Here is a 14,548-nt window from a genome sequence, read left to right on the forward strand (position 1 = left end):
GTTTCAAAGCAGAAAATAACAGGTATGACTACAACTTGACTGAATGGTTTGCCTATATAGGGACATAGAGTCACAGAAGAATTCCCTTTGTCTGACTGTCCCTACCACCCCCAGGAACAAAGACAACAGTATTGATGTGTGTGAGTGTCCACTCAAAATATGCAGGTGGGTGCTTTCATCACACAGGGCAGTGAATGCCTACTCTGAGTTACCTAGTGCTCTGTTAGTTTTGCCATCAGCTCAAATCCATCCACGGCTGGACGCCCCTGTAAATGATGTCTAGCTCCACATAATTTTGTTTTGGGGCTCAATGCAGAAATTGCTGCCTTGGTTGTAGCGTGTTTGTAGCTGTAGAAAGGCAGAAAATCTTGTAATATTTTCTTCCTTTTTATGTGTTGAAGTCGTCTCAAGTGTAAAAGCCCTATTAATGACTCATCTGGAAGGTTTTGTGTGCTGAATATAGGGATGCACCTTTCATGTATATTTGATGAACCAAATAGAGCTCTTTTAGGACAAAATTTTGACTTCAAACTCTTATAAATAACATGGCTTCTTTAATATTTTAAATACTGTCTGAATGTACATGTACCAAAACCAAACCTCTGTCTCCCACCAGCAACAGTCCCCCATTACATCCCTGCTCCTCTGTTAGACAGTGACTTTTGTCCATCTTACTTAGTTTTAATTGAAGTGGAATGTCATCTCTGAATGATAATGATGATGAATATCACTCTGCATGATAATGAGACAAACCCAACTCTGCTGGTATGCATCACAGTCCAAAATCCAGCAGCAGGCCTTACTCATCAGACAGCCGCTCTTGCTCATGCTGGTGCCAAACCCTTAAGGAGTGCCACATGCGAGAGGACCCTGGCAGAGGCTCTGGGGCTCTGCCCAAGCTCAGGCCTGCATTTGCATTGGGAGTTATTTCTCTCTGAGTCAGGGGAATAGTAACACCCACAGACTCAGCCCTAGGCTCTGGCAGATTTAGATCTCAGCAGATCCAGCTTTGAGTTCATTTAGCCTCATCAGTGGTTGAGGTGAAGACTTGGAGCCAGTGTGAGTGTGGTGCTTTCGCTTGTCCTGCTGAGCCATCCCTGCCCCAGGGTGTCTGACTTACAGCAGAAGGATGTACGGGTGTGGTAACATCTTACCCTAAAGCTCTCATAGCCCTCAGCTGCCTGACTACAAAAATATTTATATTTTCATTGTTCCTGGTCGGGATCGCCATCCTTGGAAGTGTTTACAATCCTGACACTTTCTATTAAGTGGTGGCAAAAGACAGTTAATCGCATGTCCCTGTCCAGAGCAACGTACATGACAAAGGAATTTCAACTATTTAGGTGCAAGGCCAAGGTATTATTTGATTAAGGCACAGAGGTGGAAACAAACAGGTGGAGCATGAGAACAGACTGACCAGAGAGTAACACGTGGACCAATGAGGTTCGCAGCAGAAGGCGGTGAAAATTAGACAATAAGTTTGGCAATGCTGGCTGAAAGAATATCAAGTAGTTTTACCCCACGTGTTTCCATAAATTAAACATTTTGTACTTATTTTGTAAATAAGATGGAATTCTGTAACCAGCCTTAACAGAATCAAACTACAACCACTCCAATTGTGAGATAGTCTTTCAGCTGAGGAAGATAACATATTTGTTCTATTGCCATGATTCAGTGCTGGTACTTTATTTATAGCAAGCAAAGCCAAGACAGAATTATATAGTTCATTACACTTTTGTGACAAGAAACCCCTTTTTGTCTTGCACATGTTACAGAGAACCTGTTTTAGAAACACTTCAGAGACTAAAAACAAATACATTGGACCCATATAATAAATCCTTCAAAACATGTGCTTTCGAAACCCTGAGACCAAGTGAATGAGGATACAGAGAGAAACCAGTACATTTAAAGTGGCTAAAAATTACTCAGATGTTCTCGCCAGCTCTAAAAATGTTATTGGAATTACCTCTGGCATTGTGGGTAGGTCTATGCATAAAGGTAAGCTATGTGTCCATAGGACCACCAAATAAGTGTGTTCTAAAAATGTTACAACACATGACAGAAGAGGATAGATGCCTTCATACAATTCCCTCTACATGAAACAGGAACTATTTCACTACTTCATGTAATTTTACTAATATATATATATATCAATATATACTTAATAAATAACAGTAAAAAGCTGTATATTTTTCTGCTGCAGCAAGGTTTATCTTTCTTACTGTTTACTGATTCTTTATGATTCAAGAACAAGCATCTAAAAGTATGTGCTTTCTTATATGCTGCTGCTAATTGTCATCCCTGCTCAATCCATGCAACTCTGTGAGTGGTCCAGCCCTATCTCATTGAATTCCATGCTTCATCTCCTGGGCCTCACGTGGTAGATGTAGCCATAGACAATAGCTAAGGTGTTAAAGAATTTCACCTCTGGAGCTGTACTAAGTATGTGTATATGTACATATATACACATATATAAACACACACATTCCCTATAGCTGTGTAGAAAGAGCCAATCTCATTTCTAAAACATACAGAAGAGCACAAGTGGAAATCTACAAACTCTTCTGCTTTTTATTATAAAACTAATAAACCAAAAATCTGACCTTATTTCTAGTACTTTCCTTCAAATTATAACACATGCAATGGTAAAAATGCATCTTTGCTTGATGATTTTGAGAGAGTCCCGAGAAGTGAAATGTATAAACCTCATCCTTGTTCTTCTGACATCACTGATATCTCTCTACTAACAAGAACTCCTGCCTCTAGAGGAAGCCCCCTTTACTTCTTCCTGCTGTTTATGAAATGTTCTTGCCATTGGTGCCATCCCATTTCTTATTTCTGCTGAGAAGATACTAGTGAAATTGTTGCTAAGTAGCTGTGGTTGAAAACTCATGAGGTTTTCCAGGCTTATCTCGGGAAGGTAAGTGAATATTAAAACCAAATCACTGCATCACCTAAGCTGGGGGAGATTACACAATTATCAGCTCAGGGCTTAGGGGCAATTCACAGGATGTAGCCTCAAGGCAGGAGATACCCATGTACTCTGCAAGTAAGTACACAGGAAGGCTCTCAGCAGTCTGCCTGATGATCTCTTCTGTTTTGCAGGATTGCTCGTGGGAGTTGTGAGTCCTTGTTCCTTTTTGTTTGTTCTGTTTGGGCTGTGGGAAGCCTTCTAGCCACGGAATGTGTATGCAACGTAGAACTTACTTAAAAAAATTAAAGGACTAAGGTATGGAAGCTTTAGTCTCTGATGAAATGATTTAGTCAAAAACATAGTACAAGAAATAATATCCAGGGTGCAATGCCTTGCTGAAAGCAGAGAGGTTTAGTAATGCTAGGACAATTGGAAAAGGAGGATTAATAGATGTCTTGGTTGAAGCTTTTCAAGACAGAGTCATTAGTAAGCAGACAGGCCAAGTGTCCCTTGGGCAGACAAGACCTGTGCTGCTCTTGGGGAAAAATATAATGATGCCCACTTCTATTTCTAGATTTGCTGGTTGTGTATTAGATACTTGTTAAGGAAGAAATGAGCGTAGGTGGTTGTTTGAACTGCAGAGAGGTAAGAATTCATAGGGTTTTTCATCTGAAAGCTTCCATACAGAAGCAGGAAAAGAGAAGGGTAATTTTGTTATATAAGAAATAGTAGAGTTCTCACTTTTTCCTCCCTTGGTGTTTATTGGGTGGAGGGTTCAAGGAGTGCCTGTTTGGTGAATCTGCTTGCAAATGTGTAGTTGCAAGAGAGCCAGAAGTCACTAAGACATTAGAATCCTGTTAGGCTGGTTACTGCTAGTTTGAAAAGCCAGGCAGGTTTGGAGTGCTGCTATGCCACGCTATCCTTGTCAACTGCATCAAGCTAATTTCAGATAACTCCAAACATGACATAAGCTGATTCTATTCTTACAGCCTGTTACTCTGACTGCAGGGGTCTTTAGTAACTCAGGAAAAGCACTTGATACACAACTCTGGAAACTCATTAGCAAACAGCATTGACCGATGCAAACTTCCCCTTCAGAACGGCCATTTTTGGACCCTGGTGGGAAGAGAAGCTTGCTGGACTGCAGCTCCCAACGCAGAGCAGCCTCCTCTCTCCCAGTACTAGGGGACTAGCCCAGTGCTTATGCAGTCAATCCCAAGCCTTCCCCACTTGCCTCTAATTTGGCAGCTGCAGCACTAGCCAGCATGGCAGTGTAGAAAATGAGGGACATATGCAGCACTCTGGTTGCATGTATATGCACAGGGAGTCTCCATCATCTTGTCACATTAGTGCCATGCTGTCTGCAACTGCAATTCTATAGCTCACTTTACCCAAGCGCTCAGAAAGGTTGGCCAAACTTTCCCTTCTGGATCTTTCCTTCTAAAAGCAGTTTTTACCCTCCTCTTCATCCCCAGTTTTTAAGCACAGAAAGAGGAAGGCTGGGACGAGGGTAGTTCATCTCATGGCTGTGGCACAGGATTGGGTTCTGGGAGAGTAGATGTAATTTCTTAGCTCTACTGCAGTTCCCTGGGCAATCTTGAGCATGTCAGTCTTAGTTCCCCATCTCTAGACTTGGAGCAGTATATTATAGTTTGTGAATACTCCTGCATTTTTCTATAGTCTTTTTTTCTTCTGAGTTACTTAAGCAGGAACTTAATGTAAGTGCAAGAGCATGACATAAGATAACCTGATGTGCTCAAAAGAACTCTGGAACATAATGTAATTAAAGGAAAAAATGAACTAGTTTGAAAATTCTCTTGGTTTTGGTTATTTTTCATTTGATGTTTTCTATATTTCAGTCCCCAAGTGAAAAGCAAGCATCTTGTCTAGATTTCTCGTTCCTCAGTGGCCCTGTTGTTCTTTTTAAGTTTTATTTGAGCTGACTGCAACTGCTCCTAAAAAGGGTTCTTGTTTTAGGAATTGCTCCCTTTTGGAACAGCAAAGTCCAAGTTTTGCAGATTGAGTAACCTGCTTGACCTGTTTTATTATAGACATCTGTTTCTAAGATGATTTCACATAGGAAAGAGAAGGCAAGAGGGAGATGAGACTTCCAGATTGTTCCAGGTTGTTACTGAGTCTTGTCAATTTTCCTTATTTTAGATATGATGGAGCAGTTTCCATGGGGTGCTGCTTGGAAACATGCATTATTTCCTCCAATAACTATTGGGGGAAAAAATTATAATTGCCTATAGAAATCACAGAACTAGCTACTTTCAAAAGGAAAATCTGAGTGATATCCCCAGGCACTGGCCACATACTCAGGGACAGATGAGGGTAATTATATTGTTAAAGCATTTTACATTGTCTTGCAAATGTCCTGGGCAGTGTGGGACAATGGGTTCTTTGGGTTCTTCTTGTCTGGCAGTTAGTATAGTGTTTCACACCTACTCCTGTATTTAGAGTTTTTCTTAAAGTAGTTTCAAGCTAACAGTCCCAATTTGTATCTGTAGAAAATCAGCCCTGAATAAAATACCTGTCTCATAAAATGGATGCCAGCCAATTAGTACTTCTTGCCGGTTCAGCAAAATATTCTAAATAGCTTTCATTATTTTAGTGCAATTTCCTACTTTCAACTAGGTCTGGAAGTGACAGCTTGACTATAATGGTCAAATCTGTTGATAGTTTAAGATCAGAAGAGCTAGCTTGTTCTTATGAAATTTGAGTCCTTGTTAACTTTGTGCATTTAAAAATATACATAATTGCTGGGAGAGAGTTCACAGCTACACCGGATTCACAGCAATTGGCCTCCTGAGAGTGAAAGGAAAAACTAGCTCAGGGGAAGGATCAGCCTTGGAGGTAAGAGGAAAGCAGGCTGTTTTTCATATTTCCTGTCTTTATTTATATATATTTTTTAAAGCAAGATCACACATAAACCGTTAGACAAGTAAAATCACAACTTGTGCTGCCCCTGGAAAAAGACACACAGCTTGGTTGGTTTGGGAATGTTTGCTGTTCAGTTGGTCATATTAATGCCATTCTGTGCAGTCTAGGTTTCTCCTCTGACTAGGCTTCCTCCCTGTGGGTGGTAGATTTTATGCCTACCAGGCTATGCTAGTGGTGTCTCTCCTCTCTGTCAGCCAGTATTTCAACAGTGTCACAACTGTGGTCTCTCTGGCTTGCACAGGACTCCTTCAGTTCTTTCTTGGTCACTGGATTTGTGCCTTTGTTTGCGGCCTGAGGTTTCTTCCTCGGGCAGTTCTTCCAGCATCCCCCCAGAATAGGATTTTACTCACCTGACATTCAGGGGCTGAGCCAGTCTCTCATTTGCCATCAGGATGAGGTATTCCAAAAAGTCTGAATTAAACTCCCCCAGATTGTTAGGGATTTGCAATTCAGTTGTGGATCCAGAGGCAGGTATGTCCTACAGAAGTTCACTGTCCTTCAGTCCTTGTACCTTCCTGTCAGTTCTGCTTGAGAGTAAAGTGTGCCTCAGATTTTGTTTGCTTAGTTTCCAGAGTCACAGCAAACACAGTTTAAAGGAACAGCTTTCTCTTTACCCAGATAAGTTAGTACAAATATGCCCTGAACGTCCTTTGCACTGCTTGTGCCAGAGCTTAATGACAGGGGATTGTTAAACCTCCCGTATAAATCTTTAACAACTGGGTGAAACTTCGGCCCAAATCTGCAAACTCAAGTGGAAACAGTAAATAGTATTTGCTTCCATTTTTAAGGCCCACTGGATGAGAAACTGCTCTTGCTTTACATTATTTACAGCCATTTGAGATGAAAAGACCTACATGTTTATGACTATTTTTAGATTGCCATTTCTTAATTTCATGTGTGTTCACATACCTGAGCACTGGGGTGGATACAGCAGAGCCAGCTTGGTTTAAGGCCTTTTGGATCAATCCAAATGCCTGTGATAATTTTCCCTCTTGAAATAATTTCTTATTAGCAGGCTACTTGCTTGCTGTGATTTGAATGACCCTCTTCTGGGGGCAACTTAGGCCCAGAGCTTCAAAGGAAGACAAATATTAGTGATTGCTTAGATCAGTGTTATTCCTAGGAGAGAATTTTCCCCTCATCCTTGGATAACTCACTTTGTATTTTTAAGACTGCATTTGGATTGACTCTTAGAAAAAGCATCACATAGCCTGCTGAATTTGATGCTAATCTTTCCTTTGTTTTTTATTTTCTTTTTGAAGTTCACTGAACTTGCCAAGTGTCTTGTTAGTTTCAAAATATTTTGATGGGTCACAACATTACTCTTTTTAAAAGGCAGCTGTATGCCCAGCCTACTCCATGGAAGATGTTCACTGAGTTAAGCTTGGGTTAATTTGAGCTCAAACATCATAGATTCATGGTCACCAGTGGCAATGTCTCTTTATACCAGCTGAAGGTCTGGCCTGGCACAGAGGGCTGCCAGCAATTAATTCTGTAATGATTAATCAAGGTCACCATCAGGCCTGTGCACTCCTGGTCTGAGAGCTGGCAGGACTCAGGAATGAAGGATACAGTGGAATTTGGGCTCCTCTCTGTTGCAAGAGTTGCCTAGGGTGAATCTAACTAGACTTGTGTTCAGACTTGCTTATCTGAGTGTCCAAGCACTGCAGAGTACACGAAGCAAGGAACTACGGTTTTATTGCATTTTCCAGTCATTAAATTGCTGCAGTGACTCCTCCTCAGTGTTTTTTGGAAGGCTAAATAAATCCTGCTTCTACAATCCTCTTTTTGTATCCAAACCTCACCACCTCTCTTCCTGTGCTTCTCATAGATCATGCCATTCATTTTGTTAACAAAAATAAAATGTATTTTCTTTTTTCTTCCAAATGGGCAAAGTAAATGGAGAAATGGTGTAATATGTATAATAGGCAGGCTGTTTTTTGGGTGTTGTCTCACACAGGGTAAGGAAGCTTCCCTGTGACAAACCCATGACTCACCATGGAGTGCCAGAAGGCTTACAGGTCTGCTATGGGGTAATGCTGTTGCTCTTTGAGTTAAGGGAATATTTTTTTATTTTGTCCATTTTTTTTCACAAGGTAAGGAAATAGATTGTATTTACTGGGAGAGAGGCATCAGCAGCAGGATTCTGTGCTTGGAAAATTCTGTGCTGATGGAGATCAAAAGTAATGTAAGTGGAGTCAGTGGAGTGTGAAGGAGTACAAACCCAAAGAATACCAGGTCCTCATGCCTGTTGTACCTACAGCTGATAAGGCTAGTGAGGTGCTGGTCTCAAATGTGCTCAGAGGCTCTTTTCCCCAGCTAGAATTGGCATTAAAAGAAAACAGTGGATGTTTTCTCATCCAAGGGATCCTCTTTCCCAAAGACCTCTGCCATTAGCATTTGCTTCTTACATTCATAATTATTATTACTTTGCCTTTTTCTTGTCTTTTTTTTTCCTTCCTGGACAGAACAGACTTTTAGTCAAAGGCCAGGTCTGTAGGATTTATCTTCTGCACCAAGGATACCATGTTCTCCAATGCCTGGAAGGCAACACATCACGTTTTAACTTAAAATTTGCAGTACTGTGTAATTGCTGCTTCACATGATCTGACCCCACAGACCTCTTGACTTGAACTACAGCTGCCTGACAACAGCAGCTACACTGTACAGCATAGCAAAACCACTGAATCACCTGAACCAGCCTTGCCTTTCTAGTGATGTTGGGAATCAATGGAATCAGGTTTAAGCATTTTGCAAGGGAAATATACATTGGCAATTTTCAATGGACTGCATGTCACTCACTAGATGTACCATTTCTTGTTTTCCTGCTCATTTCTTTTCACATATGCTCATGAGCATTAGCTTCTGAATTCTCTTCCTCAGCCTCCATTTGCATCTATTGCCATCTTTCCTAAGAGGTGACACCCAAAACTGAACACAGTCCTCCAAATTCAAATGCTCCATTGTTCAGGATTCTGTCATTATATTCTCTTCTGCATTATTTTTATATCCTCTTATTAATGCACCCACACACCCCATTTGCATTTTTTAACCTTTTTAAAAACGTTTTCATTACAACAATCAGATATAAGGGCAATGAAGTAAGCGTGGAACAATAGAAGTGAAGATTTTGATCTTCTTCAGACCTAAACCTGTTTTAAACTTCAGTGGTGACACTGATTTTGATTTACACTGAAAGGAAAGAGGAAGGATCAGGCTGTGCCTGTCTACAGTGGGACATCCATTTTTGATAGTTACTAAGGAACAGTTTTGTGAAATAGTTTCAGAACAACATGTTGTTTGGGAAAAGTACTTTTTCTTTTATCAGAAGGCTGGGGTTTTGCAAATAGAGGTCTGTGCTGTGGGCTGGAGGCTGAAGAGCAGTGCTGGAGCCTGGATGCTGGCAGCAGTGTTGGTGGCTGCAGGGAAGCAGTGTGGGGTGCCCACATGTTGATTGTGGGACTGTCCTGCACAAGCACTGGGATTCCCTCATTTTAACCTCATAGAAGGACTAAGCAGCACATCCTTCATTTTAGGGGTAGATTTAGCCTTTCTAAACTGTTAGCATCTGTACAGCCATGTTTGCTACTGATTGGTCCTGGGGAGTGGGTCAAAGGCGGGGCACCCCAGCTGGCTGCAGGAGAATGTGTGGAATCTTAGAGAGGATGAGCCAACAAGGGGAGGTGGGAGGTGGCCAGAGGCAGAGCTACTCTGCCATATGCATGCTGCCACCATAGCCCATGGAACCATTGCCACCACACCACGCCACACTTGGGAGTTCCACTCAGAAGAGATGGACAACCAGTTTTAAGCTGCATCTGGGAAAGGTGATTTCTGTTAAACAAATGAGTATTTATGGGTTGTCTGGCTGCAGAAGCCAAGTGTGTGACTCAGAAAATCACCTAAATAACACTGCTGCTAGCCAGGGAGAAGAAAAAAGGGGAAGAAATCCATAAAGCAATCATTCATGTCTTGCTTTCAGGCAGACTGCACCTTGGCAGCCTCTTCAATGTCTTTTGTCCTCCATTAATTGCTGCCACTTTACTTGACTCTGGATTTTCTCCAGGAGCCACTGTTAAAAGTTAGTATCTGGTGGATGTCAATGATATTGTCTCTGGAGGGACTTTTCTTCACACTGTTGTTTATTCCAGGTAATGCAGTGAGATACAAATGCCTTCAGTCTTCTCTTGTGTGCCCCAATTAAGGCCATACTTTACCTGGCCAGTTCGTAAACACAGGGTGTGGTTTCACCAGGCAGCTAATTAGATCCAATGACTAAGTGCTCGTCTGGGTCGTGTGTTTGCTCCTCCTGTCAGCAGCTTCATGCTCCTGCTCCAACTGCAGATTCTGCTGCTTGATGGACTTTTACTGATGCAATCCGGGACAATGACCCAGCAGAAACTGTTCACTTTTTTTTTTTTTTTCCCCCCCCGGATTAATTTTCTGCCAGTTTCATATCCTCTGATGGCTTGCCAAGGTAAGATGAGGATTCTTCCTGGCACAGGAAAGGATACAGGGTTGCTCAAGAGAAACAGAGTACTACAGAAGCATTATCTTAATTTGGTTGGTCAGCTGATTGGTTGCAAATCCACATCTTTGCATCTTCCTATTTGGCTTGCACAGATCAACCACAACTGCCATCAAATGAGGAGACTTCCATGACTTTCAAGATCTCTTCACAGGATGGTTATTCTCATTCTTTCAAATCACTTCAAAGACAAGAAGTGTTAATGGCAGCAATGGAAACTCAATAGAGAAGAGAGGAAAGGAAGGGATGCAGCAAGAAATGGGATTGGAAATGGGATACTGCTGTCATCTCTGACAGCAGTAGCACAATGTAGTTGTGAAATTATTTGCTTGGGTACTTGCAGCATCTGCAGGTGCTGCCTCTCAGCCAGACAGGGCACAGCTGGGAGAAGGGGTACTTCCATCCCTTTCTTCCTCAGGTGTGACCTTAGGCTTGTACTCTCCTCCCTGTGCTTGGTTCCCCCCAGTAGCTCCTTGCTCACAGCTGCTGGGATAGTTTGGCCTTGAAACACTTCCACAGAGGCTGTGGGAGCTGCACCTGAATGCATCAGCATGTCATTCCTGCATTCTTGCCTGGCCACTCCTTGGTTAACCCATTTCTTATCCAGAAAGAACATGTTGATGGATTGGAGGTGTGTGGAGACAGAATGTTAGATTACCACAGCACCCTCACCTGTTGGTTATAACAATTTTATGGGTTCTTTAGGCAAACTTTCCCAGAGCTCAGTACTCTGAGGGAAAGCACTGGGAGTCCTCATGCTGCAACCAGAGGAACTTTGCCTTCCTCAGTACCAGGGGAGAAATAAGACAGCATGCTGAACTGTATAGAACCAGCAGCTGTGCCACAGTGCAGCAACCCATGCAGGTAGAAACATGCTGCTTAATTACTATGGTAATGTAAAAGTCTTTCTCTATTGTTTGTCTGGCTCTCATGGAACCACCCCTTATATGCAAAACAGGTTTGCTATTTAAATGTAAGCTTGTGTTTATATGCCAGCTGATAGCTTTTCCTGGGTATCCAAGACAGCTGACATTGCTGCCAACATAAATAATTTTGCAGGTTGGCGATTACTTGGTAAGAGTGTGGTGAGCCTCCCTTTTGTCTAATCCAATAGGAGTGGTTTTTGGTTCTGTTTTTTTTTTTTTTGGCCTTTTGACGTGACTTCCAGAGGATACAGAGTAAAAAGGTATTTTTTTCCTTTTCCTTTTTTTTATTTTCATAACTGTGGACAATGTTAGGAACTGAAAAGGTAAATACAACATTTTGTAGGTTCAAGTAGGAATGCAGTTTGTGTATTCCTCCACCAAATATATTTTAAGAAAAATACTGCTGCTCCATGTAATTCCTCTCTCCTGCTAAGAAAACCTCCTCTTTAAGGCACAGGAGCTACTGCCAAGCTGAACCATAACAGTTTGAAAGCAGACCCTGATTGATTGTTTAGGAAAGCATGTACTGGGGTGATGGAAAATCCCCTTGTAAATGTGGTAAGACATTTTTACCACATGAGAAACTTTCTGTTTCCAGTGTGGTTAAAAATTTTAGTTCAATTAGCTGCTGGATTAAAGTAATTCCAGTTTTGTGTCTTTTTCAGTTTTGAATTCTGAATGTTAAGGTTTGTTTAAGGTTTATTGTTTGACAGCTTTTGCTGATAAACATCTTTCTGACTTTACAATTGAGGGTGATTTAGTAGACTAAATAAATGTGTGTTGCTTAGCTTGTTAAGAAATTCCATAGCCTAGATTTAGTGTAGGGTCTGGTCTAAGGGCATAAGCAGGCTGGAGATGGAGCGCTCTGATGCTGGGCTTTGGCAGAAACGGGCACAGCTACGCTGCCTAGGAGGGAGGAAAACTTCCATGCAGGAGTGTGCTGTGCAGCAGTTATTCTAGAAGCAATCTGGGGCTTCTGTTTCTTAATCCTATACAACTGGCTTGGAACGTGACTACTTCTGGGACCCCTCTGTGCAATATCACAAGGGAAATGTCTTATTTCCCTTCAAGTGAGACAAGGAGTGTGTTTTGGCATAATGCTTGGTTGACTTTATACATTTGGAAGGCCCAGTAAGTCTAGGTCTGATGCTGAGTAGAAAATGACCAGTCCTGGGTTCTTGTGCTTGCCTTGAAAAGCAGAATTTTAGTTGAGTTTTGCTTTTGACTCTCTTTGGGTTTTTTGATTGTGTTTTTCCCCCCAGACTCTCCCTTAATGAGTTGGATAGTTCTTTTGGAACCTATCTGAAACCATTCAAGAACAAGCTGCTCCACAGAGTGTAGAGTTCTCGGACAGGGACCAAGGGATCGAGTTCAGTATATTACCTTATTTCTGTTGGTTTGTTTTAAAGACATGCTGTCATTTCAGCTTGGTTCTGATCATGTTCACAATAGGTTTTTACAGAAGCTGAGGCCAGTGGAAATGTTATGCTTTTTACTCACTTTTCTTGGAGAGGAGTAAAGTAAATAAAGATGCAATGGCTCATCCTGCTCCAAGTCTGTGTGAGCTGCCTTGAAGGACAAAAGTGGAAGGAACAAGTACCCTCTCCTGGTGTCTACCAGCACCTTTTCCTTTCTGCCACTTGGGCTCTTTCCAGGGATTAAATCCACCATAGATTCACTTGGTGACAACTGTTATTTCTTTTGACTCTTCTGGTGTGCTGGAAACAGTCTCTGCTTTGGAAATCATTACAGCTGTGTAACTTGCAAATGATGACTAATGGCTTCCTCCGGTTTAACTCCCTCTTCTCTTACTGTTTGCAGTGTGCTCATCTTTCCCTGTCTGCCCAGTCCTGCCCAGAGGTGAAGTACTGGATCTCAGTACAGCAGCTTCCCTCGTGCCTTGGAGAGGAATTGCAGGTAAACATCAGCCTCCTTGAACACAACACTTTGCAAGGATAAGCCTGGAAAATAAATTAAAGACTCCAGTAAAAACCAGAATGCAGTAGGAGATATTGGCTTAATGGCTACATGATAAATTTCCCTTCTCCTCACTAGCACCTCTCTCCAGAGAGAGGTAACCAGATATGTTCTTTTCTCTTAGGAAAAAAAATACTACATCCAGTTCCCCTTTCTTACTCCTATAGATCAGGAAAGTACAGCTAACTCTCTCTCCAAGGTTGTTGGGTCAATACTGGTCTGAGCAATTTTTGTCTTCATGTGTATAGCTCTCCAGTCTCCTGCTTCTGTTTCAGGCCTTTGTATTCCAGTTTAGCTCTTAGTGTTTCAAAAGATATTGCTGTGATCTTTGTCTTGCCCCTGTCCTTGGGATGTGCTGGCTGCGATACTGCTTTCTTCCTTTCAGGCCAGCCAGTGCTGTTTCAGTGAGGTTTAGGAACCAAGTAGCATCATGGACACACACATCCCCTGGCAATGTAGCCTTGGAAGGACTAGCATGTGTGATTTGAATTCCAGCAGTCCTGGAATATGAGCACTGGAACACTCTTTCTATGGCTGTCCAGTCAATGATTTGCCAATTTTTCTTCTTTTTTATTCAGAAGGGTCCAGTTGGTGGGCATGCCTTTGAATACAGTTTGGGATCAAAAGAAAAATCAATTCCTTTCAGTTGGCTGGACAACTAAAGCAGCACTATTTTGCTTTCTTTTAATATATATATTATGAACTTAAATCTTATTTAAAGATCCTTCATTTTTGATTCTGTGTGAAACTCACACTGTTATGACTCAATCTCTGCATGAGAATCCACAAGGGAGAACATAGAAAAATCTGAATACTGACTTTGTGTGTTTAAAAAAGGATGGAAAAGTTTCTCTGCAGATGGATGCATAGCATGCATATATATATATATATTTTTATATATATATATGCATACAGCCATAATACCACACAGTGTGTAGGGAGTGTAGGTACAAATGTATATATACACACACTCACATGTATCTCTATTTAGTCTCTGGATAGATGGAAATGTCACTTGATTCCAGTATTTTCCTTGATTATAGTTGCTGTGTCCAGGAACCTCAGGCTTGTTTCTATGGCAGCTATTCCCAGTTCAGCTATTTCCTCAATCCCCATTTGGCAGTAAGTGGAAGATGTTGTGACACTCACAGTGAGCATGTCACAGGGGGCTGAGGGTGTGGGCAGAGCTGTGTGCAGGTGACAGGCTCAGACAGGAGGGACTCGTGTGCAGCAGGCTGCAGCATGGCCTCCTGTGGCAGC

At 41.8% G+C, this 14,548-nt stretch overlaps 2 protein-coding genes across 4 annotated transcripts in view; one reads left to right on the forward strand and one right to left on the reverse strand.

Annotated features, from left to right (window-relative positions):
* NGEF (neuronal guanine nucleotide exchange factor) overlaps nt 1–6,386 on the reverse strand; it is a 48,313-nt gene extending 41,927 nt beyond the window's left edge. For both annotated transcript variants that reach the window (XM_059855201.1, XM_059855200.1), the window contains exon 1: nt 6,208–6,386. The gene's annotated coding sequence lies outside the window, so the exon portion shown is untranslated. The remainder of the gene's footprint in view (nt 1–6,207) is intronic.
* NEU2 (neuraminidase 2) overlaps nt 1–14,548 on the forward strand; it is a 36,466-nt gene that overhangs the window by 16,379 nt on the left and 5,539 nt on the right. Inside the window, exons 1-2 of one of the 2 annotated variants that reach the window (XM_059855205.1) lie at nt 11,386–11,571; nt 13,133–13,228. The gene's annotated coding sequence lies outside the window, so the exon portion shown is untranslated. Of the gene's footprint in view, nt 1–11,385; nt 11,572–13,132; nt 13,229–14,548 lie in introns of those variants that run through there. The other variant, XM_059855206.1, reaches the window with a different exon arrangement.

The sequence above is a fragment of the Haemorhous mexicanus genome, chromosome 10 (genome assembly GCF_027477595.1).
Source record: "Haemorhous mexicanus isolate bHaeMex1 chromosome 10, bHaeMex1.pri, whole genome shotgun sequence".
NCBI lineage: Eukaryota > Metazoa > Chordata > Aves > Passeriformes > Fringillidae > Haemorhous > Haemorhous mexicanus.